At 49.8% G+C, this 24,136-nt stretch overlaps 1 non-coding gene and 1 pseudogene across 1 annotated transcript; both read left to right on the top strand.

Annotated features, from left to right (window-relative positions):
* Window positions 1-3,615: 3,615 nt before the first annotated feature.
* TRNAP-CGG (transfer RNA proline (anticodon CGG)) lies at window positions 3,616-3,688 on the top strand. Its single transcript has one exon. It is a non-coding gene; the product is annotated as a tRNA-Pro (tRNA).
* A 13,735-nt stretch (window positions 3,689-17,423) lies between these two features.
* LOC146180160 (uncharacterized) lies at window positions 17,424-21,206 on the top strand (annotated as a pseudogene).
* The last annotated feature ends 2,930 nt before the right edge of the window (window positions 21,207-24,136 follow it).

Genomic DNA, 24,136 nt, shown 5'->3' with positions numbered 1-24,136 from the left:
TCAGTCCAGGTCGATAAAGCAGCGTCAGTCCCGGATGCTGCATTTCGCTAGTTTCCTGAGTAGATGCCGGTGTATGATGGGGAGGAGGTGCGACGAGGTACCGGTGAACGGGAGCGACGAGGCCGTGGATAAAGATATCGGTTTGAGCGACGTTACCGTGATAGGGCTTCGTTGCGAGGTTCATCTGGTTGATGAGGGAAGTGTCCAGGCCCATCATATGCGGGGAGGAGCTCTTCACAATGGCAGGGAAGAGTCGAGATCTATAGTAGCACCTACGGTGAGTGTTGTAATAGGAACGAGGGGTGAAAAAGGTACGAATGCGGCAATAACGCAAAGTGTGGCCAGCTCGACAGCAAATAAAACAAATTGGCCTGTCGTCTGAGCTGCGCCCCTCTGCAGGATTGCGACTAAGATAATGATGTAGGGTGACTTGGCTAGCAGTTGCAGCATCACTTACAGGAACAGGAGGTGACGGTGACGAGGGCGTCTAGGGGGTGGAAAAGAGGCTAACGTTTGCAAAGTTCCTGTCGGACAACAGCTTGTATCATGGCGATGGTGTCGGGCAGTGAGATGAGAGTGGTGCATGAGCTAAGGCCTCGAGTTCTCACCTGAAAATCCGAGTCATGGACGTGGATTGAGAAGGGTGTTGCAGAAGGGCCAGATCATCGCAGGATGATGTAGCCGCCATGTACAAAGGTGCTCAAAGCAATGTACCAGACATCGTTGCTCAGCCTGCTCGAATTTGTGGCAGACTTGAAGCACCAAGTCGACGGCAGAACAATTGATGCAGACGAGGATGTTGAAAGCATCATCCTCGATACCTTTGTGGCTATGATCTATATTTTCACTTTCCGTCAGGGAGCTGTTAACCTTGCAACACAACGCGAGCACGTCTAGAACGTAGTCAAGGTAGGACTCTGTGGCGTATCGGGCGTGATGCAAAAGTTCTCTCTTTACTGCTAGACCCCGGCCAGTGGGCTTCCCGAACAAGTCTTGAAGCTGGTGCTGGCAGATTTCCTAGATCACCAGCTCTTCTGATCCTAGATCACCAGCTCATGTGGGAGTCGGCATGGTGGCCGCGTCCCAGTGGTTGTTCATGCTGTAGCGCTCGTACTCATCCAGCCAATCGTCAACATCCGGCTTGTCTTCGGCATTAAATATGGGAAGTTGAGGGATTTTCGGCAGGATGAGTGATTGAACCAATGCTGCTGCGGTGGTAGTGGCTGCTTCGGGTCATGGTGGCCGTTGTTGACGTGATCCCAGAAAGGTGGCGGCCACTGCACAAATCCAGCTTTTGGCTGCTTAAATGGACTTATCCTTGCCCACGGCGACTTATTGTCACCTCCGCCAAGATGATACGTGGCAAGGTTAGTCCAAGAAGCACAACAGCCGAAGACACAGCAGACAGATATACAGCAGCGCCACCCTTCTCTTAGCACCAACTGTTGCTGTCACTTCTGCCTCCGTTGGTGATCGTCGTCTTCTACCTTCTGCGATGGCATATATGTAACGATATAGCAACATCGTATGCGTAAACTAGCTTTCTACATCACAGCTTCCTGTAATTTGAAGCCATTAAAACTGCTACTTTTCTTATGTCCATGCAAAAACTGACACTGTAAGTACAAAATTGATATAGCAAATAATAAATAAAACTATGCAAAGCGCATCAGGTCTATTCCAGTTATCTTTTCTAAATCATTAGATGATCTCTCACATTTTCTTTGCTGGCGGTTCGTCTAGTCGCGTATGAGGCATTCATACAAACAAAAACATGCTTATGCATCAAGTATTTTGAAACCCCATCAATATTACTTTTACGTATGTCAGAGGCCATTCAAAATCGAGCTGGTCTCGTACTGGTTATAACATCAAATTGTGATTCTCTAGTTAGTGGTACTAATATCAATTACGTTCGTTTAACTTCCCTGGCATTCTGTGGTAAGAGAGCAAGACTCTGTCTATTTCACAAACTTTATTTAATTTTGCCCAACTGCGTGATAGCCCAATTTTGCCATCTTATGATTATCTTGATTAGGTACCGAAGCGTTCAGCGTGTTCACGGTTCAATTAACGCGTTCAATTTCTCGTTTCTGCCAACTGCGAAAGAGCAGTGGCATGCCCTTCATAAATGTTGTGAATGAAGCCTATTCTTTATTATTGTTACGGACGAGCAAGAAAGCAGAAGCGAGCAGTGGCGCTTGCGCTAGGCCCGCTAACATATTAAAAGCGTCATCTCATGGATCTTTAGCATCGTTTCACTGTCCTCTATCTCCTGTTTTCGTCGGCTTGCCGCTTGGTAACATTTGGTGGAGGTGCTGGATGCTTCATCATCACCCCTTCATCATGGTGCGGAGCTTCGGTGCCCTGCGACTTCTTGCGCCGTCGGCTGAAGGTTACGAGGCATCGCATGGCTGTTCCCCAGCCTGCTGCACACAGCAAGACTTTTGCCGTTTTTCCGCCCCTTCCCCCCTCCTCGACCACAAGAAACGACGAAGGAGAGGCTTGCCAGAGAGGCCACACATGACCACAAGACACAAGAAGAGACCCGAACGACCATATGTGACCCCACTGAACAGATGTGCTGACCAAAGCCCCACGACAGAAGACACCGCTACACATAAAGACATCCTCCCCTTCCTGTGCCATGCGGTGCTTGCCTTGGCCTCCGCCATCTAGTCGTGGCGACGTGTGGACCGAGAGTGACCTGGGCCAAGGTTCATAGGGAATCATCGTGCCGGCAAGCCATTATATTCTTCCTTCTTCCTCTTCTCCTTCAAGCATCCAGACACGCCCATAATCATGCCATGAAATCATCAACATCAGTGAATTTCATCGTCCACCATCGGGACGATCGCTCGGTGGCCCCGGTTCATGTTATCGACGAGCAAGGAACAAGTGGGAAATAGCGCGGGCATGAGCAGGCGCGCTAGGCCCGCTGACATATTATAAAAACGACATCTCACGGTGGTCGCCCTCGCTCTTGATCACGTTCTACGTGACGCTGGCGGTAACACAGGACGTTCCACGTCCGCCGCTAAGGTTGAGGGTGGCGCTGGTGAACACTCTCAAGGTTAGTATACAGACAACATTAATACCCGAGAAAGTAGCAGGGGGGACAGCGGCCGATGTAGCTCAGTTGGAAGAGCACCGGACGCGATATTCGGAGGTCGTGGGTTCGGTCCCCACCATCGGCACGTAGTTTTTTCTTCTACTTTGTGTTTCATTATCTTTCCCCTAAGCAGATTACATTACTCATCCCTGCCATTCTGCAAGTAAAATAAAAAAGACAAAACATATCCCAAATGCTTTCCTTGGCCTCGCCGACTGTTGGCTTCTTTCCTTCATGTATTATAACGAGCACCCTCATTTCCCCTTCATTTATCTGCTTGTAGCTTACGGGGATCTCGGTTGTGGCAGTCGTGAAGCCATAGGTAGCGTAAGAGGGTTCTAGCACAGCTTTCACCCTCGCTCTTGATCACGTTCTACGAGACGCTGGCGGTAACACAGGTCGTTCCACGTCCGCCGCTATGGTTGAGGGTGGCGCTGGTGAACACTCTCAAGGTTAGTGTACAGACAACATTAATACCCGAGCAAGTAGCAGGGGGGAGAGCGGCCGATGTAGCTCAGTTGGAAGAGCACCGGACGCGGTATTCGGAGGTCGTGGGTTCGGTCCCCACCATCGGCACGTTGTTTTTTCTTCTACTTTGTGTTTAATTATCTTTCCCCTAAGCAGATTACATTACTCATTTCTGCGATTCTGCAAGTAAAATAAAAAAAGACATAAAACATATCCCCAATGCTTCCCTTGGCCTCGCCGACTGTTGGCTTCTTTCCTTCATGTATTATAACGAGCACCCTCATTTCGCCTTTATTTACCTGCTTGTAGCTTACGGGGGTCTCGGTTGTGGCAGTCTTGAAGCCATAGGTAGCGTAAGAGGGTTCTAGCACAGCTTTCGCCCTCGCTCTTGATCACGTTCTACGTGACGCTGGCGGTAACACAGGACGTTCCACGTCCGCCGCTATGGTTGAGGGTGGCGCTGGTGAACACTCTCAAGGTTAGTATACAGACAACATTAATACGCGAGAAAGTAGCAGGGGGGACAGCGGCCGATGTAGCTCAGTTGGAAGAGCACCGGACGCGATATTCGGAGGTCGTGGGTTCGGTCCCCACCATCGGCACGTTGTTTTTTTCTTCTACTTTGTGTTTAATTATCTTTCCCCTAAGCAGATTACGTTACTCATTTCTGCGATTCTGCAAGTAAAATAAAAAAAGACATAAAACATATCCCCAATGCTTTCCTTGGCCTCGCCGACTGTTGGCTTCTTTCCTTCATATATATATATATATATATATATATATATATATATATATATATATATATATATATATATATATATAAATGTAAACTGCCTTCAGGAAAGCTACTCAGTCCTGTGTTGGTGCATGATGGCATTAGTTACCTGCGCGCCATAACACCCCAACGCAGCATAAAATAGGTAGCAATAAAAAAATCATCCAGCAATAACGTGATTCGCTGGATTCCAATGATGCAAAGCCAGTGGATAAGCGTGGGTGAGCTGTGATGGGTGCGAATGAGCCTTGCCGTATAGCATTGTTAAAAGGCAGTGAGTATGCTTGTTTGCAGGTATTGGGTAGCCAAAGAGCGTGGCTTAATGGCAGTTGTATAAAAGCCTATGGGTAGCTTGGGTGGAAGACATTAGGTAGCCGTTGACTGAGGCTGTATGCCAATAAATAAGGTAGTATGAAATTGTGGGCATTTTTGGAAATCCAGTCAAGTATATTGGCTCAAACCTTATATCTTCTAGCGCCTCATTGAAACGCCATTACTGGCTGCATTACTGGGCTGGTGTTTCCTAGTATTGGGCTGATGGCTGCCCATTCACGGCGTGCTACTTGTGAGGTCGCTTCAGCAAAGCCTTAGATGATTTCGGTCTTTGAGGATCTCACACTAAATTCTATGGTTGACCGCGGCGGCAAGGTAAATTATCCATTAAATGATTTAAACCAATGTGATGCACCAAAGTCGATATATCACTTGAAATCCTACATATGAGAGATGAATTAAAACATGAAGGCGTCACATTTTGTTAGCGTTTCGAAGAAATACATTAGGTTGCCGGTTTCAATAGACAAAACTATCTGAAATAAAATGAGTCTCGTCATGGTGGTGCAGTGTATAGGGCGCTAGACCCCTGTGGCCATGGATGCTTGATTGAGTCCCGACCACGGCGATAGTTTCTTTATGGAGGTCTAAAGGTAGGCATTATGTTGAAGTATGTCGATTAACTTTAAAGAACCGACGAGATCGAAAACTCCGGAGCCCTCATCTATAACAGCTATTTATCTGAGTCGACTGGGGAGTTTGAACTGTATTCAAAACTTTCTAATTAATGAAAAGGTAAGTCTGTAAGTTTTACCTCCACGAGAGGAGTGTGAACATTACAATCGCCACATACTAACAAAGCTCTGTTTATTTGGCTAAAGCTGTTTAATATGTTGCACAGAGTTGTTTGGTTCTATGCAAACGGTACAGAGCGCGATTGTTATGAATGTAAGTGGAGCGCAAGCTACTTATTCCAAATTTTTGTGTCAGAATGTGTTCAATAATAGCGGTACCTTGTGACGCGAAGCCATTCCTGCGTGCCCTACGTCACCCTGGTATATTTTGTATTTTGTTTAGAAATATTCATGTTAGACCTAAGTTTTGTTTCTTTAAAAATAAACGCTCTAATGAGCACGTAGCTGAATGGTTCAATTCCGGTTTATTGAAAGTCTTTCTAGTTTTTGTGAGGAGAGTGAAAGACTAGCATGTTTTTGGCATGATGACTCGGCGTTAATCTCTTTAGGCTACTCTATGAAATCCCGAAACCTCTTAGTCTTCGATACGACCAAACTATATTTGACGATTGTGTCCATCAGATGCGGGGATGTTCTGGACATCTGCGCTTGCCTTAAGTACATATTGGAGATCGGCTTCCCAGCATAACAGGAGGCCGTCCTGAGGGCTTGCCCAAATGTCTTGGCATATGGTGGTGTACAGGTAAATTTTTCCTCCTGGCGCGCATACCACTACATCTGTATTATTGCCTGGGACATGGGCAGGCGTCCATATCATCAGGTGCCGCGTCCTGTTAGGCCGTAGTGGCTTCCGGGAGACTCTTAATAAAATCTGCTTTTGTGCTTCTTGAAATGTTATATTCATATTGTGAGGCAGAAGGACGCATCAGCCAATTTACTGTTCTCTTTCAGATACGCAGAAGCAGCAGCTATCGACTAGTCAAAGCTCATCAACACTTCGTATTTGCACGACACGATGACCGATGATGATTACGCTGAGATGAAGATGAAGTACACTCACATTGTATACAATACCCCCCTCCAGAACGAAAGCGACCATCCTGGTCGCTAACTAAATCTTAAGGTCGGCGGTTAAAGTGATTAAACGCGAGACGTGCACAATTTCAGTGCCGCGGAACCGACGATCGCGAACAGCGATGCAGTTGTGATGAGATAGTTTACAGGAGACGTTTGTTCTAGAACCGTTTACGGGCCAATAAAACGGCTGCAGTGACTTCAGCATATGTCGGAACGTAGGGAGGGGCTGGAGGTTCCGTAGCCATGGGACGAGTGAATGAAGCAAACTCCTCCTTGATATTGCCACGCAAATTAGGAGATTGAACAGGTAGGCGCGAGAAAGCAGGCCCCGACGAAATATTATTGTAGAGTTCTTTCCGTTTAATAGAGCGGATCATAGCGCGCAGATCACATTCGGGAATTTGGCTCGGATCCCAGGTGATGTTGAGGCGGCGCGACTGTAGATAGTCCAGTCGCTGGCAAGTGGTACGAATGTGTGCCACCGTGACGGGAGTTTGAGCAGCTAGAGCTGCGTAGGCAAAATAGCCAATTCCTTTTAAAATATGTCAGACACGTTCAGCTTCGACCATGGCATTGTTGACTCGCCGGAAAAGGGCGAGTACGCCCTCAATGTAGGATGTGTATGTCTCTCCTGGAAGCTGCACACGGGTCTCTAGCTTCTTTGGAAAGAGGCCGGACCAGCACCAAGTTCCAAAGATCCGGCGGATCTATGTCGTGAACTGAAGCCAGTCAGGATTGGCGTGCTTATGATTGAGAAACGACGTCTTAGCCGCGTCACTAAGGTAAAACGGCACGTGCAGCAGCTACATAGAAGCGTCCCAGCCGTTAAAAGCGCTGACCCGACCGTACTGCTGTAGCCAGTCTTCGATGTCATCGCAGAGACTGGCGGAAACAGGAGGTCCGCATTGACGTGAAGTAACCATGTTAGATGGGTCAAATGGTGAGGAGGAAGTGCACCATGGGAAGGCAGCTGTGCAGAAGAGGAATGGGCAGCCGTCGGATGCACGTCCGTAGCGACAGGTGCCGGAATGGTAGTCAGAGCAGGTGGATGTTACTGCGCCATGGCGGTTGGTGTGCTGCGAAGAACACGACCGGAACGGAGCTACAGGGGGTGTCGCGTTGAGGACGCTGGGATCAGGACTCATCTCCACCACTTGTGAGGCAGCAGGACGCAGCAGCAAATTCACAGTTCTAGTTAATATCCTCAGAAGCAGCAGCTACCGACTAGCCACAGCTCATCAACACTTCGTCTTCTTTGCACGACAAGATGACCGATGATGATTACGCTCAGATGTAGATGAAGTTCACTCACAGTGTACAATATTAATTTTTATGGTTGCAATTTGATTTTTATTTTTTCCTTTAGCAGGTGTTTAGCGAGCCAAATGGTTTCACCCAAATTACGCAAACGTTTTTCTGGGATTCACACTTGTCAGGCACATGATCACGTAAATCATTTTAGGCGCAGGTGAGTTGGCCCCTATAGTTCTGTGCGCTATGGCCCTATTTGCGACCCTCATGGCAGCGACTTCCCAAGTGGCACAGATTGGGCCGTAACGTGGTGTCCAGTGCTTGGCACCCACTTCCCAGCTCATGCGGGCCTCATGTGGGCAGACTGCAGGTCCCGAACGGCCCCCAAACAGTTTGGTAAGGTCTACGGGGTTTAACGTCCCAAATCGACTCAGGTTATGACAGATGCAGCAGTAGAGGGATCCTGGAATTTCAAACACTTGGGGTTTTTAACTTCACTGACATCGCACAGCACACGGGCATTTGCTTTGCTCCTTCACTGAAATACAGCCTCATGCGGGATTGGCAGCTTGTGCTCAGAGGGCCCCCCTGGCTTCACTACGCGGTGTTTTTATTGCCTCGCTTTGCCAAATTCACAAACAAATCCTAATCACAACATGAAGAGGTCATGCAGAGGCTGGAGAAAGGCAGAGGTCCTACCGAAACGTCGACTCGACAGAAAATTTGAGACAGTATGAAGCTTTTTTTCCCTTGTAAATATATATATATATATATATATATATATATATATATATATATATATATTGTGAGACAGCACTTGCACAAACGTCTGTTCTTTTTCAGAACCAGCTGGCACACAGCGCGCGACGCTCCGAGGAGCAGTCAGCGATGATGATGATGAATCTATACAGATGAAAGAGGTGAAAGTTCACGCGCTGCGCTCACACAAATCCCCCCGACAAGAGAGCGGCCACTCTGGTCGCTGATTACAGGGATGAGGGACGACGGGCATAAGGCTTCATGCGCGAGACGTGGACGATCTCTTCGGAGCGACGACGTGGATCTGCGACGGTGTGCGAGGGAGTAACGCGGTAGTTCACCGGAGACGTTTGTTGGAGTACTGTATTAGGGCCAATGTAACGATGGAGGAACTTCTCACACAGGCCAGGAATGCGGATTGGTGTCCACAGGAAAACTTCATCACCGGGGTAAAAGGAGGGAGTTCGATGGCGTTGATCATACAGGGCTTTGCGTTCTTGTTGAGCATTTTCAGTGTTCAAACGGGAAAGTTGGCGACACTGGGTAATACGAGTGGCAAATTCTTCGCCCAGAGATTCAGACGTAGAGGCAGCAGAGAAGAAAGTAGTGTCGAATACTGTCGATGGTTGACGGCCATAAACTAAAAAGAAAGGGCTATAACCAGTAGTGCGCTGAACAACGGAATTGTAGGCGTAGGTGACGAAAGGTAAAACATTGTCCCAGTTCCGGTGATCAGGAGCAATATACATAGATATCATGTCGGACAAAGTGCGATGAAACCGCTCGATGAGTCCGTTGATCTGAGGGTGGCAGCTAGAGGAAGTCTTATGGACGGTGTTGGCTGCGCGCAGTACTTCCTCGAGGATTTGAGAAAGAGATGTCTTTGCACGGTCGCTAATGAAAATACGAGGAGCCCCATGACGCAAAACTATCGCACGCAGGAAAAAATCGGTGACTTCAGAGGCGGCACCGCAGCGAAGAGATGCGGTTTCAGCGTACCGCGCTAGATGGTTGATGGCAATGACAACAAAACGGTTGCCGTCTGACGTCAAAGGGAGAGGACCAAACAAGTCAATGGCGACCGTGTCAGAAGGCACAGATGGGCAAGGTAGAGGTTGCAGTAGGCCAGCAGGAGGGGATGTTGAACGCTTGCGATGCTGGCAAGACGGACATGATGAAATATATTTAGCGACGCTGGCAGAAAGCCCAGGCCAGAAGTAGCGGCTCTTGATACGGTCGTAAGTTCTAAAGTGGCCTAAATGTCCAGCAGTGGGGTCGTAGTGGTAAGCCTCCATAACTTTAAAACGAAGGGAGCGAGGGGCCACGGGTACCCAGCGTTGATCCGTAGGGTGATAAACGTCGCGGTAAAGTGTTCCATGGTGAAATCGGAACCGACGAAGCTGACGGCGCAAGCGACTGTTTGGGACAACTGATTCTCCACGGAGGCGAGCGATGATTGTGCGGCAGTAAGGGTCAGTCAGCTGCAGGGACGAGAAATCACCATTGTTCTCGAGTGGAGCTGTAGCGATGGGTGCAACATTCAGGTGGCCCGCAGAAGGCTGACTCGGATGGCAGGAGGGAGAGGAGACCGTATATGGGGCCGAGTCAGTAGGATTCAATGGGCAGCGAGAGAGAGCGTCAGCGTCGAGGTGTTTTCGCCCAGATTTATAAGTGATGGTGAAGGTGTATTCTTGAAGACGTAGTACCAGCGACCCAGTCGACCGATAAGTTCTTCAGCGATGACAGCCAACAAAGTGCGTGATGGTCTGTGACAATGCTGAAGTGGCGGCCATACAAATAAGGTCGAAATTTTTGACCCGACCAAACAACGGCGAGGCACTCTTGCTCGGTAATAGTATAGTTACGCTCAGCTGCAGTAAGCGTACGACTGGCGTATGCGACAACTTGCTCTTCAGACACTGCGTTGCGTTGCAAGAGAACCGCGGCAATACCGTGGCCACTGGCGTCTGTGTGAAGTATGGTGGGCGCGTCAGCATCAAAATGGCGAAGCACAGGAGTGGAAGTGAGTGCCTGCTTGAGAGCTTTGAAACCGTCTTCACATTCACTGGACCAGGTGTAAAACACTTGGGAAGACACGAGCTTGCGTAACGGGGCCGCAATTGTTGCAAAGTTCGGAATAAAACGGCGGAAGTAGGAGGCTAAACCAAGGAAGCTGCGAAGATCTTTCTGACGTTGGGGCCGAGGAAAATTAACGACAGCCGCAATTTTTTCGGGATCAGGCTAGATTCCTGCCTTACTGACGACATGGCCGAGTACTTTGGTGGTCTTACTGGCAAAGTGGCATTTCTTGGTATTCAGCTGAAGCCCCGCCCGGGCAAGGGCCGTGAGGACTTCAGTGAGACGCTGTAAGTGCTGGGCGAAGTTTGACGAGAAGACAATGATGTCGTCGAGATAACATACGCATGTTTTCCATTTCATGCCGGGAAGCACGGTATCAATCATGCGCTCAAAGGTGGCCGGCGCATTGCAGAGTCCGAAAGGCATCACGTTAAATTCGTGGAGACCGTCGGGGGTAGAAAAGGCAGTCTTGTCCTTGTCTGCATCGTGCGTAGGAATTTGCCAATATCCCGAGGGGAGGTCGAGACTGGAGAAATACTCAGCGCCTTGGAGACAGTCTAATGCGTCATCAATACGAGGCAAAGGGTAAACATCCTTGCGCGTGATCTTGTTAAGTGCCCGGTAATCCACGCAGAAGCGGACTGAGCCATCTTTTTTTCGAACGAGAACCACAGGTGAGGACCAAGAGCTCGTGGATGGCCGGATTACATTTCGAGCAAGCATGTCAGCAACTTGCTCCTCAATTACTTTGCGTTCTGCTGCTGAAACGCGATACGGCCGTCGTTGAACAATAGCAGAGCCCTCCGTCTCTATGCGATGAGAGGCGACGGAGGTCTTCCCTAACGCTGAGGCGCACACATCAAAAGACTCTCGGTGCCGCAAGAGGACGTTTAGCAGAGCTGTGGACTGCTCGGATGTAAGGTCAGGGCTGATGGCGGCTGCGAGCGCAGAGGATGTCGGAAATGGAGGCTTGGCAGCAGGCGGTGGTGCGCTGGAAAGTGTGTCGAGGGGAACAGGATCGCAGTCAAAAATAAACCCAACTGTGGCTCTTCTGGGCGGTAAGAATGGCTGGAGAGTTGTATTGAGGGCCGCTACCACTGCGCAACCACGGGTGCAGGAGGTGAGGCACGAGGCAAGAGCTAGGCCGTCGGAGGTCCACCGAGGAGCGGGCATAACGAAGGCCTCGCCATCGAGAGGGTAGTCCAATGCCACGATGATCAGCTGCTCGCGTCCTGGGGGCAAAACGAAGTCACTGCTGCGAACACGTCTGGTGGTGAACAATCAGATGTCGGTAATATATTGGGGCCCGCAAGATGAATAAGGCACTCACGGCAAGAGATGAGGGCGGACGCCGACGATAAGAAATCCCACCCCAAGATCATAAGATGAACGCACGTGGGGAGCACAATAAATTCAATATGATGCCGCTGGTTATCGATGAGGACACGTGCTGTGCATTGGCCGGTGGGCTTCATAAGAGTTCCATTAGCTCCACGAAGTGGCGGACCGATGTATGGCGTTAGAACTTTGCGCAGATGAGAACACAGAGAGAAATGCATGACGGAATAAGCGGCGCCGGTGTCGATGAGGGCCTCAACGGTCGCCCAGGAGGAATTGTAGATTTCGAACTCGGAGCAGCTTTCCCTCCAAAAACTGTTTCGGTTAGTTTTCCTTTATAGGTTGGAAGGGTTGCGAGGCAGAACGAAGCGGTGACGTGCGGCGAAAAGGCGAAGGCGATCGGCGTCGGGAAGAACGCGAGGGCCGTGAAACATTGGTGGAATTCGGAGGAGAGGAAGAACGCGGGCAGTGTAGAATCATCAGACTGGCGCACGCGGGGACGTTCAAAGGGAGCATAACCCCGTTGCTCGTCTTGCTGGCGGCGGCGACAGACACGGGCAATGTGGCCACGATCCCAAAATAGTAGCACACAGGGCGGGAGGGGCGCCAGGCTGTAACAGGATGGTGCACTGGAGGATATGGTGCCATAGCAGCGACGTGACCGCACACGGGTGCCGAACAAGTCGGGGAAGGCGGGATGGGTTGACGGGAAGTAATCTCGGCATAGGTTAGCAAGGGATGTTGGGAGGCGATGGGAGGCGGCGAGGAAGTTTGGGAGGCAATGGGAGGTGCGGCAGGTGCCACAGTGCAGTTGAAATTCGTCAATTCATCCTTGATGATGCTACGCAAATTCACCGTTGCTGGCGGAAGAGTTGGAGAAACAGCAGAGGGGTTGGTCAGGCCGTAGAGCTCCTCTCGGATGATTGTGCGTATAAGGGGCCGCAAATTTCCATCTATGAGGGAGCCGCCATCACTGGGGTCTTGTATGAGGCGGCACGACTGTAGCTGGTCCAGACGCTGACCTGTGGATGTGATGTAAGACACGGACGACGGATTTTTAACCACGAATGCATTAAAAGCAGCAGTGTTGATGCCCTTAATTAAGTGGCGAACACGCTCAGATTCAGGCATAGCAGCGTCGACACGTCGGCAAAGGGCCAGAACGTCTTCGATATACGACGTATAGGACTCGCCGGGCTGCTGGAGACGAGCTTCAAGTTTTTTCTTTGCCTGCTCTGAGCGAGCAGCCGGAGTGCCGAAAATTTTCTTTAGCTGATCCGTGAATGTAGGCCAGTCAGCGATGTCATCCTCATGATTGAGGAACCAGGTTTTGGCGATGTCAGCCAAGTAGAAGACGACGATGAGAAGTTTATGAGCGTCATCCCAGCGGGTAAATTTTACTGACCTTGTTGTAGTTGTCGAGCCAGTCTTCGACATCTTCACCGCGAAGGCCAGCAAAGATTTGGGGATCGCGCTGGCGGCTGGTGACTGTCCAGGCAGGGGCAGCCGCAGTAGAAGCAGGAGGCGCCGGGGGTGAGCGAGCACCGTTGCCCTCATCCATAGCACAGGACCGCGGACACAAGCGAAGGCCTGAACGGAGCTCCAGGGAGAACGGTAAGTGGGTCTAAAGCGAGAGTGTTGGAGGTAAAATTTGATCCCCTTGCTGCCTTGTGTCCTGCCTCTCACTAGAGCTACGTTCCGGTCGCCGTTTACCAACAACTACCATCGTCATGTCAACCGAGAGTAGTCCCCACCCGCCCGGACCCTCTATCTCGGCTACACCGCCGCCTCCGATGGTGACCACACGACAACGCGACGCGCCGCTGTTCGCTGGTCGTCGCGACGAAGACGTCGATGACTGGGTCGGCACTTATGAACGCTGCAGTGCCTACAACCTGTGGAATGATGCTTTAAAATTCATGAACTTTTCTTTTTTCATTATTGAGGTCACCAGGAATTGGTTTAACAACTGCGAGCCCCACACCACAAATTGGCCCTTCTCCATGCAGCAGTTACGAAAGTACTTCGCCGACCAGGCTGTTCGGATGGAGATACCAAGAACAAGCTCGCTTCCCGCCTTCAAGGTCCATATGAGTCCTATGCGTAATACATAGAGGCCTTGCTTGCAATCTGCCCGCTTATCAGTCCCACCATGCCGGAATCTGAATGTGTACACCATGTCTTGAAAGGAATCAATTGTATAGATTATAACACCCTAGTTGCCCAGAATCTATCAAGTGTTGATTCCATTATTACGACCTGCCTACGCCTCGACCAGTTAAGTCCTCTCAATTGCAGCCCGGCTTCGCTACTGCCCCGAGCTCTACTGATTTCGATCTACAAGACTTGATAAGAACGATAATCCGCAAGGAGCTCCAAACCCTCCGCCCTTTGTGCCGGCACGGGTGCGATTATTCTTCTCCTCCTTCTAAAAACGCCTGCCTCCGCCAGATCGTTAAAGATCACGATCATTAAAGGCCACTATCATCCACCCTGTCACACCTGATCCTCCTGCACCTCGCCCAGCGCCGACTCACGCTCACGTCGCCGCATACCCTCCTCGTTTTGTGCCCTCACCCCAAGCACCGCCCTAAAACAAAATCAACGCCATGACCACGGCTCAACCTACGTCACCTTTTACACACCTTGGCGCCCCTCTCGCCCAGTGTGCTATTATTTTGGAATTCGAGGACATATATCCCGCTTTTGTCTCCGACGCATTCAGAACGAGCGACGTGGTTACGACGCCTTCGAAAGTGACATACCTGCGTATTATCAGCGACGAACGATTCCCAGCCAACATCGTCAATTCTCTTCACCGCCAGTATCCTCGTCTGGGGCTCACGTATCCAGACGCCGGTCCCCTTCCTTATACCGCCGCTGAGTTTCTCCACTTCGACCAGTAACAACTTTCGCTCTCCGTCATTCGAAAAAATAAGCGATGCAGTTTCCAGAGGTGAAACTGTACTTTGCGAACTTACAAAAAGTCCTCCTCATCGCTCGTATAATATGATTTCCGTTATAGCTGAAGAATTACCGGTTGAAGCTTTGATTGACACAGGGGCTGTACTTTCTGTTATTCACGCTGATTTGTGCCACCGTTTGCGCAAAGTAACGAAACCATATCATGAACCTGAGCTTCGTGGAGCAAGTGGCGTTCCTCTGAACCCTTCAGCAAATTGTACAGTTCCAGTAGTTATAAACAGCGTCCGCCACCACGTGCAGTTTGCTGCACGTGCTTTCAGCGTGTGCGCATTTGATGATTTTTGGATGGAATTTTTTGTCAACAGCTTCAGTGTTAATTTATTGTGGCGACCGTGTCATCCATATGACAGACAGTGATTTTTCATCTGGCATTTCTGAACGACATCATTCCCTCACTGCTGCCGCTGTTAATGTATTGCCTCCAAAGTACGAAACACTTCTTACCGTTGCTTAGTTTGTGGACCCCGCTGTTTCCCGAACGAATTCCACCCAGAAACCCGAGCGTTCGCAGCAAGCCGTATTGTCGATGCCGCTGCCTCGAGGCGACGACGTGGCGTTAGAAGCCGGTATTTGTGGTTGCAGCGAAAACACTATTCTTCATGGCTGCGTTCTCCAACAGCGCACCCATAACGCCATCCGAGATGGGTATACAAAGGCTGGGACGATTGTGCCGTCGCGGCGGAAGCGGTAGAGCACATCCCCCCTCCCTTCGACTTGGACCTATGAAACTCGGATACTTGCCTGAGCTGCGATTGCCTCCCTGTGTGAAATGCTTGAGGCAAATGACGGGTGCGCGTGTGTTCGTGTGAGAACAACAAATTCTAAAGAAGAGTCCCCAGAAACGGGCTTGGACCTATCCGCCTCTTCGACTGTTCGCAGCGTCAACGCAGAAGAGAGAGCTCCGCTGATAGGTGAAAAGCGCGTGATCTGAAGGACTGAACTCTATATAAGAGCGCCCGACCCCATTGCTCTTCTCTTTTCCCTTTTTGGTCTCTGTCGTTGCCATGTGACGTCTACTTCTATGCTACTGTTTGTGTTAATAATGAGAATACAGTTCTCCTAATATTCTCTATTCCTGAGCCCATGTCTCTTCTTCGCTACTGCGGGTCAGTCCCCCAGAGGACCCGAGCCATAGCCAATACAGGACCCTGGACACGCATCAGCTAGTTGGCAGCAGCTAGGTTGGACTGGACGACGTCGTGCTGTTTCTGCGGGTGAGCGTTTGGTTTTCGCTAAGGATTCGCCAGGCTTCAGATTTTGAGTGAATAATCTTGAACCTCTGGCAATTGAGCGTTTGTTAGTTGAGACAGTATCCAACGACTTCACTTGAGAGCAGAACCAAAACAGAAAAGACACAAAAATGGACCTAATGAATTTGTCGAGGGCGAACTTGCTATTGTTGTGCGACGAGCTGGGACTATAAGGGAGAGCAAAAAGTGAAAATAAACATGTCTAGGAACAGCTAAACACGTAGAGAATAATGACCAGCTCGTAGATGCTTGGAAAACCGTTCAGGAATCAAAGGAGAAAGCTGAAGAGAGCAGAAATGGCGTAAGGAGGAAGCTGAACGAGAGCAGAAAGGGCTTAAGGGGGAAGCCGAACGAGAGTCGGAAAAAGAAGAGGAACGTGAAAATGGGAATCTGAGAAACAGGAAAGAGAGCTACAGTGTTTGCAGCTTGAAAAAGAAAGAGAGGAAGCCGCTAAAGCCAGAGCGGGGACTCCTGAAAGAGCAAGCGATGGAGAATCGTATCGCATGGACAAATATATGCAACTATTTAAAATTGAACGGGACATAGGATTGTTCCTGGGAAATTTTGAGAGAGCCTGTGAACATGAGAACTTTGCCATGATACATGGCCACAACGGCTTTTGACCGTCTTTCCCTGTGAAGTAGCGGAAGTTATCGCAAGGCTTAATGCAAATGATGCCGCCGATTACAATATAATCAAAGCCAGCCTTCTGAAAAGATACAGGCTTTCTGCGGAAGCCTTCCGCCAGCGGTCAGAAACATTATTAAGAGCGAGTGCGAGGGCTATCCGGAGTTCGCGTATGCCCTTAAGGCCAACCTGCTCGAGTGGCTTAGGGGACCGCAGGCTTATGAAAGCAGAGACAAAATCTTTGAATGCATTTGCCTTGAACAATTTTACCGAAGCATCCCCCATGCAGTGAAACTGTGGGTTCAAAACAGGAAAAATGTCTACACAGTTGAAAGAGCCGCCGAACTCGCGGAAGAGTACGCGACGCGAAAAACTCTGAGTAACGAGGGTGTAGTGTTACCAGTGACAAGCGCGGTGCGAGGCCTGTTACTTAGCCGAAGGGTTTCGCAGGTAAAAAGTTCGGAGCTGGGCAAGGCATCCAGAAAAGCGCGAAGAGCAGTCGAAGAGAGAGGGCGTTGATAAAGCCGCAAAAAGACAGTTTGAGGCTAGCAAACCACTTCGCTGCTATAACTGCAATGGCGTCGGGCAATTTGCGGTTAAATTTACGAAGCCGCGAGTGGTGTTCTCATGCGTCGATGATAATGACCAGAACCTAGAACTCCTTCGACCGTATTTGCACCAACTGCAGGAAAAATGGGAAACCCTGCAGCGTGCTTCGGGATAGCGCTGCGACGATGGATGTTGTTCACCCATGATATGCCACAGCAGAAGAATTCAATGGTGAAGTGGCCTGGAACAAACAGGCAGTGGGCGAACACAGCGTCTGCCTACCAATAGCTAGAGTCAGGATTTGCGGGCCATTTGGGGAGCTCATAACTGAGGCCGCTGTTTCAAATGCTCTCCCACTTCAAATACCCTTAGCTTTTCTCGAATTGATCCGATCTATTGCTGCGTTCGAGAGGTCAGAAACTCGGAAGCGGATTAGTACAGGCTCTGACAAGGTCCAAAACCCGCTTACTCGTCCCTCAGCTGAGCCAGATCCCCGAACGGGAGAAAGCGAGATAGGAACAAGCTGAACCAATACAAGAAACAAGCACTGAGAAAGAAGAAATAACGGGATTTCAGAGTCGGATCAACGCACGTACGGAGACTGCGATCACACCGATATCAGATGAGGAAGAAAGCGCTGAGGGATTGCTAATATCCCCGGTTGCACAAAACTTTGACCGTCTGTTGCAAGTCAATAGAGAGACTCTAATAACGGAGCAAACGCAGGACCCTACCTTAGCAAAGTTACACGTCACAGCCAAAGAGGGCATTGCTAGACGCATTGTAACCTTGCATGAGAAAGGAGAATTATTGTACCGATACAACCTGGACAAAAAGGGCAAAACACTTGATCAGTTGGTAGTACCTGAAAAGTACAGGCTGACCTTCTGAGTTTGTGTCATGGGAACGGCTGGTCAGTGCATCTATGCTTTAACAAGACGAAGGAGACGCTGTTAATGGAGTGCTATTGGCCAGGATGTTTCAAAGACGTAGAATGTTATGTGAAATCGTGGGATGTGTGCCAGCGAGTGGGCAAGCCCGGAGAGACTTGGAAGGCACCTTTGAAAATCATGCCTTTGGTCTCTGAGCCTTTCCGCCGACTTGTAATAGATGCTGTGCTTCGTTTGCCCAAGACGAAGTCAGGCTACAGGTATCTCCTTACTATGCTATGCCCAGCCACGATATTTCCCGAGGCCGTTCCCTTGAAAGAATTGAGCTCTTCCGAAATAGTTTATGCTCTGTTGTCAGTGTTTGCGCGGACAGGGTTTCAGGCGGAAATCCAAGCGGATCAGGGCACGCACTTCACTAGCAACTTAACGACCACGTTTTTAGAGAGATGCGGAGTGAAGCTGATACACAGCTCCGTGTATCATCCTCAGTCAAACAGCGTGGAAAAATGACAATTTGTGCTTAAGCGAGTGTTGCGCGCTTTTCGCTATGCGCACAAAGAAGATTGGGAGCACTGTCTGCCTGCCACACTGTTCGCTTTACGAACAGTCCCCCACGAAGCTACCGAGTTCACTCCTGCAGAACTCGTGTACGGAAGAACGCTCCGCTCCCCCTTTGAATTCTGAGAGAAATGCGGGAGGGCACAGGCGAGAGCCAGACAGTCGTAGAGTACGCGCTTAAACTGCTGGGCAGCCTAAATGAGAACTAATGAGAATATGAAAGCTGCCCAAGAAGCTGCCAAAGTGTATTACGACAAAGGCGCCCACGGCCGACAGTTCAAAACGAGTGATCTCGTCATGATCATCAGACCATCGCAGAAAACTAAGCTCGATGTCCACTGGGACGGTCCAGTCGAAGTTGTACACAAAATATCAGAAACGAATTACGCTCTGAAGGTTCCAGGCAGTGGAAAAGAGGTGAGGACATATCATCGTAACCTGATGAAGCCGTACGTTGAACGAAGCGGAATAGTTCCCTTAACGCTGAATGAACCTGAGGAGCCAGCATGCGAAGTTCCCGATTGGGAGGGAAATCCTGAGGACCATAGCAGCATGGACCAAATCATGGCCCTCTCGGTAAACACTCAGCTCCTTAGTACCTGCCAGGTAGAGACTCTAAAGCAGTTGCTGAGCGAATTTGGTGACCTGTTTAGCAGCCGCTCAGGGAATACGCATCTCTTGACACATGACATTGAGCTCACGTCAAAAGAACCAATTTTGATCAAAGCCCTACAGGGTCTCACCACGACAGAAAGAAATACTGGAGACCGAGATTCAGCTTATGCTAGCATTGGGGGTTATCGAGCAAGCGGAAGGTGACTACACATCAGCTCTCATTCTAGTGGAAGCACCGGGAAAGAATTCTCGACCATGTGTCGATTACCGGAAATTGAATGTTATCACTAAGGATCAGCTCTACCCAATACCAAACAATGAAGACAGGGTTGAGAGGGTGAGCAATTTGAGGTACATTTCCACGCTTGATCTCGGGTGGGGATATTGGCAAGTTCCCCTCTCAGAACCCGAAAGCAGGTATGCCGCTTTCATCTCCCCAGTAAGCACATTTCGCCCACTCGTGCTTAGCTCCGGCCTTGAAAATGCACAATTCAGTTTTTCTAAACTCATGGACATCGTCCTGAAGGACATGCAGGGCTTCGACCTCCCTTAATTAGACGGCGTTGCAATTTTTTTTCATACCTGGGAAGAGCATCTAGAGCATCTGAGAAGCGTGTTTTCACGGTTGCGTGATGCCGGGTTAACAATGAAAGCGGAAAAGCGCCGGGTTGGCTGTGCCCATGCGACCTACTTGGGCCAAATTGTAGGCCAGGGAACACGGCGTCCGTCAGAGTTAAAGATAACCCCGATTGTGGAATTTCCACAACCACGACCCAAAACGGACATTCGATCCTTTCTGGGAATAGTCGGGTATCGCCAGCGGTACATCCCGAACTACTCCCAACTGGCTAGTCTGTTAACCGATGCCCTGCGGAAACGAGCCCCCAATAACGTTCTTTGGGATGAAGCGAAAAAAATTCCTTCAAGAGCCTGAAAAAAGTGCTAGCGTCGCGACCCGTGCTTAGGGCGCCGGATTATACAAAGGAGTTTGCAGTTCAACGCGACGCCAGCGATAGATGAATGGGTGTTGTTTTAAGCCAGGTCGACGACGACCATGAAGAACATCCGATTCTGTATGCCAGCCGCAAATTAACCCGCAAAGAAGAAAACTACAGCGCATCGGAAAAGGAATGTGCATGCTTGGTATGGGTGGCACAGAAGCTCGCGTGCTACCTGTATGGGGCAAAGATTGTTTTTGAAACTGACCACTGCCCTCTGACATGGCTGCGACACATGTAAACCAGAAATGATCGTTTGCTCAGGTGGAGCCTCGCACTCCAGAAGTGCAATTTTTTAGTACGGTACAAAAAGGGAAAAGTGCACGCGAATGCCGATGGTTTGAGCCGGCTGTCATGAGGAGATAGTTATCTACGATCACCTCCTGTTTTGACTGTTTGTTTCGGACCGGTCCGTGTATCGCAACTTCAGCGTGACCATGTATTCGTGTTTTGGTATCACCATATTCATGCAACAATAAATTACTTTCTTGTGGCAAGTGTTTCTTTTTTTTTTGAAAAGAAAGCCTGGTGGGCCGTGCGCGAAATCTGGACGCTTGCACGTGGAGCAGTGCGTTGTTGCACGGAATGTCCAATCTGTGCTTTCCATTGTTTGTGTTTTGTGGTTAAGTTTTTGCCCTGAGTTAACAGCCAGGGGTTCTACCCGAGCCCGGGCCCCACGGTGGAGGTCTCTCCGTCTCTTCCGGCCTGGCCGCGGAGAGCTGTTGAGTTTGTCGACCCCGCAGTTTGCCGGACGAATTCACCCGGAGACCCGAGCGTTCGCTCCAAGCCGTACCGTCTATGCCTCGAGGCGACGACGTGGTGCCAGCAGCCGGTATTCGTGGCTGCAGCGAAAACACCATTCTTCATGGCTGCGTTCTCCAACAGCGCATCCACAACGCCATCCTAGACGGGTATACAGAGGCTGGGACGATTGCGTCAACGCAGCGGAAGCGGTAGTGTACATTCCCCCGCCCTTCGACTTGGACCTACGAACCTCGGATATATGCCTGAGCTGCGATTGCCTCCCTGTGTGAAATGCTTGAGGCATATTACGGCTGCGCGTGTGTTCGTATGAGAACAACACATTCTAAACAGCCCCCAGCAACGGGCTCTTCCCGCCTCTTCGACTGTTCACAGCGTCAACGCAGAAGAGAGAGCTCCGGTCATTGCTGGAAAAGGGCATGATCTCTAGGACTGAAGTGCCCGACCCCATTTTTCTTCTTTCCCTTTGTGGTCTCTGTCGTTGCCATGTGACGTATACTTCTATGCTACTCTTTGTGTTAATAAAGATAATACAGTTCTGGTAACATTCTCTGTTCCTGAGGCCATGTCTCTTCTTCGCTACTGCGGGTCAGACCCCCAGAGGACCAGAGCCACAGCCAATACATTATCCTCGACAAACAACACCGTTGTTTCTGAACACATAACTGACGGGGATGTACTCATCGCACCATCTCATCATGATCGTGCACGTGGAATCGCCTTCCCATTAAGCCTTGTACGATTCAACAGCAGCACAGCGATAGTAGCTGCCACGAACACTTTCCGTCAATCCCTCGTGCTGACTAAAGGAACTTCCCTGCAGTGCATACTGGATGCTCCCCCTGTGTCTATGATGGTGCTCTCTGCCCCGCTACCTCAGCAAGGCGACTCAATGCAAGTCTCTATTTCTATGCTGTCGAAGACAATCAATCCCAACATCATGCCAAGAATTGCTGCAATTGCTTCAAGCCCACCAAGCCACTTCCCCACCGCTGGGACAGACTAGTGTTGCACATCACCGCGTCCTCACTGAAGGTAACTCAATTGTACGCCGATGATCTTGTCGGGTTCTCTCTCGGAAAAAAAAGATCGGAGAATATGTATATGACATTCTCCGTAGCAATATTATTCGTCCTTCAACAAGTGGGATGTCGATTGGCTCCAGGGATCCAGCAGGCACAACCGAGGGGTTCTTCCATCACTGACATCTATCTCAAGAAGCCACGTAACGAAGAACAGAGCGGTAGAGCCCTGCAAAAAAATCCTCTGCGGACGCTGCCATACGTACGAGATACACGAGGGTGGCCCGCAATCGGCACGTCGTGCAGCTGCTGAAGAACGTTGGCACGCAGGTGTTCGGGGACTGCGAGAAGAAGCTCAGCGCCATCTCGTCGCATATTCCGTCGATATAAGGTGCCGTTGGGGAGCATAAACAAACCAAGGGGAGCGTCAGGGCGATCAATGCTGAGGCGGTTGATAATGCCGCAAAGCTTGGGATCTAAGCGCTGCTCATGACGAATCTTTGAAAGTTCAGCGATGGACAACACACAGGGTGCCTTCTTCACAATCGCTTTCAAACGGCATATCTACCAGGTTGCGGGACAGGTAATCGGCATCAGTATGTAGCCGGCCGAACCTGTGAACGACAGAAAAAGTGTATTTCTGAAGACGTAGCGCCCAACGCCCGAGACGACCAGTAGGGACCTTCATCAAAGAAAGTCAAAATACGACTTCGGGATGGGTAATGACAGAGAAACGGCGGCCAAAAAAAAATGAGGGCGAAAGTTAGTAATGGCTCACAGGAGGGCTAAACAGTCACGTTCTGTGATGGAATAATTCCGCTGAGCCACGGAAAGGAGGCGACTGGCATAAGCAATGACGCGAGTACGGCCCGTCTGCTTTTGGGCGAGAATGGCACCAATACCGTGACCGCTGGCGTCGGTGCGTACCTCCTTTTGGGCTGTGGTGTTCCAGTGTGCAAGGACGGGCGGGTTGGTGAGGGCTGCGATCAGCGCAGAAAAGGGTTGAGATTGCTCTGGCCCCAGCACAATGGAACGTCGTTCTCCGAAGGTTGGGGACAAACCGCCGAAAATACCAGTAAAGGCCAAGAAAACTACGGACGTCATTGGTACAGAGGGGTGTAGGAAATGCATTTACAACACGAATTTTGTCGGGGTCGGGTTGGACGCCGCGGGCATCGACCTACAATCCGAGTACCTTGAGTTCACAACGGCCCATGCTACATTTCTTTGAATTCAGCTGTAGGCCAACTCTTCGGAAGACTCCGAGAATGGCATCAAGCCGGTGAAGACGGCTCTCGAAGGTCGAAGAAACGACGATGACGTCATCGAGATAAGGCAAGTGCATCTTCCATTCGAAACCTTGTAAAAGGGATTCCACCATACTCTCAAATTTTGCAGGCGCATTACACTGGCCAAAAGGCATTACCTTGAATCGGTAGAGGCCATCGAGAGTGACGAAGCCGGTCTTCTCTCGGTCCCGTTCATCACTGCGATATGCCAATAGCCAGAAGGAAGACCACACAGAACCTCCAGGTATTGGCCTTCTTTTTAGCAAGCACGACGGGTGACGCCCAGGGGCTACTCGAAGGCTCTACAATGTATCTTGCCAACATCCTGTCAACTTCATCTTGTAATCCGCGATATTCGGAAATGACGACTCGGTAATGTTTTTTGTCAATTGGTCTGGCGTCTCCGGTATTGATGCGGTAACTAATGGCGTTTGACCTAAAAGGTGGTCACCAAATTCAAATATATCCCTGTACAAAGTCAGAAGGCTCGTAAGTGTTTAACACAATCATGATGCAAGACAGGAGCAACCATTGCTGATATGAGCGGCTCAAGATGTGGGGACGGTGCAGGTCATGATGGTACCTCAGCATTGGGGTAAGAGAAAAGAGCAGACGAAATTGATTCAGACAATGGTGTCAATTCGGCGAAAGAAATTGCCCTCAGAACCTACCTGCACAAAAAAACTGAAGTTCAAGATTAGAATATAAGTATGGTTGTTCGCTAAGAGCACAATATTGTAAAGTATAGCAATTCTACGCTGCAG

This window comes from Amblyomma maculatum, chromosome 9 (genome assembly GCF_055883805.1).
Source record: "Amblyomma maculatum isolate TAMU_Amacu chromosome 9, ASM5588380v1, whole genome shotgun sequence".
Taxonomy (NCBI): Eukaryota; Metazoa; Arthropoda; class Arachnida; order Ixodida; family Ixodidae; genus Amblyomma; species Amblyomma maculatum.
This window is presented reverse-complemented; position numbering and strand designations above follow the sequence as displayed.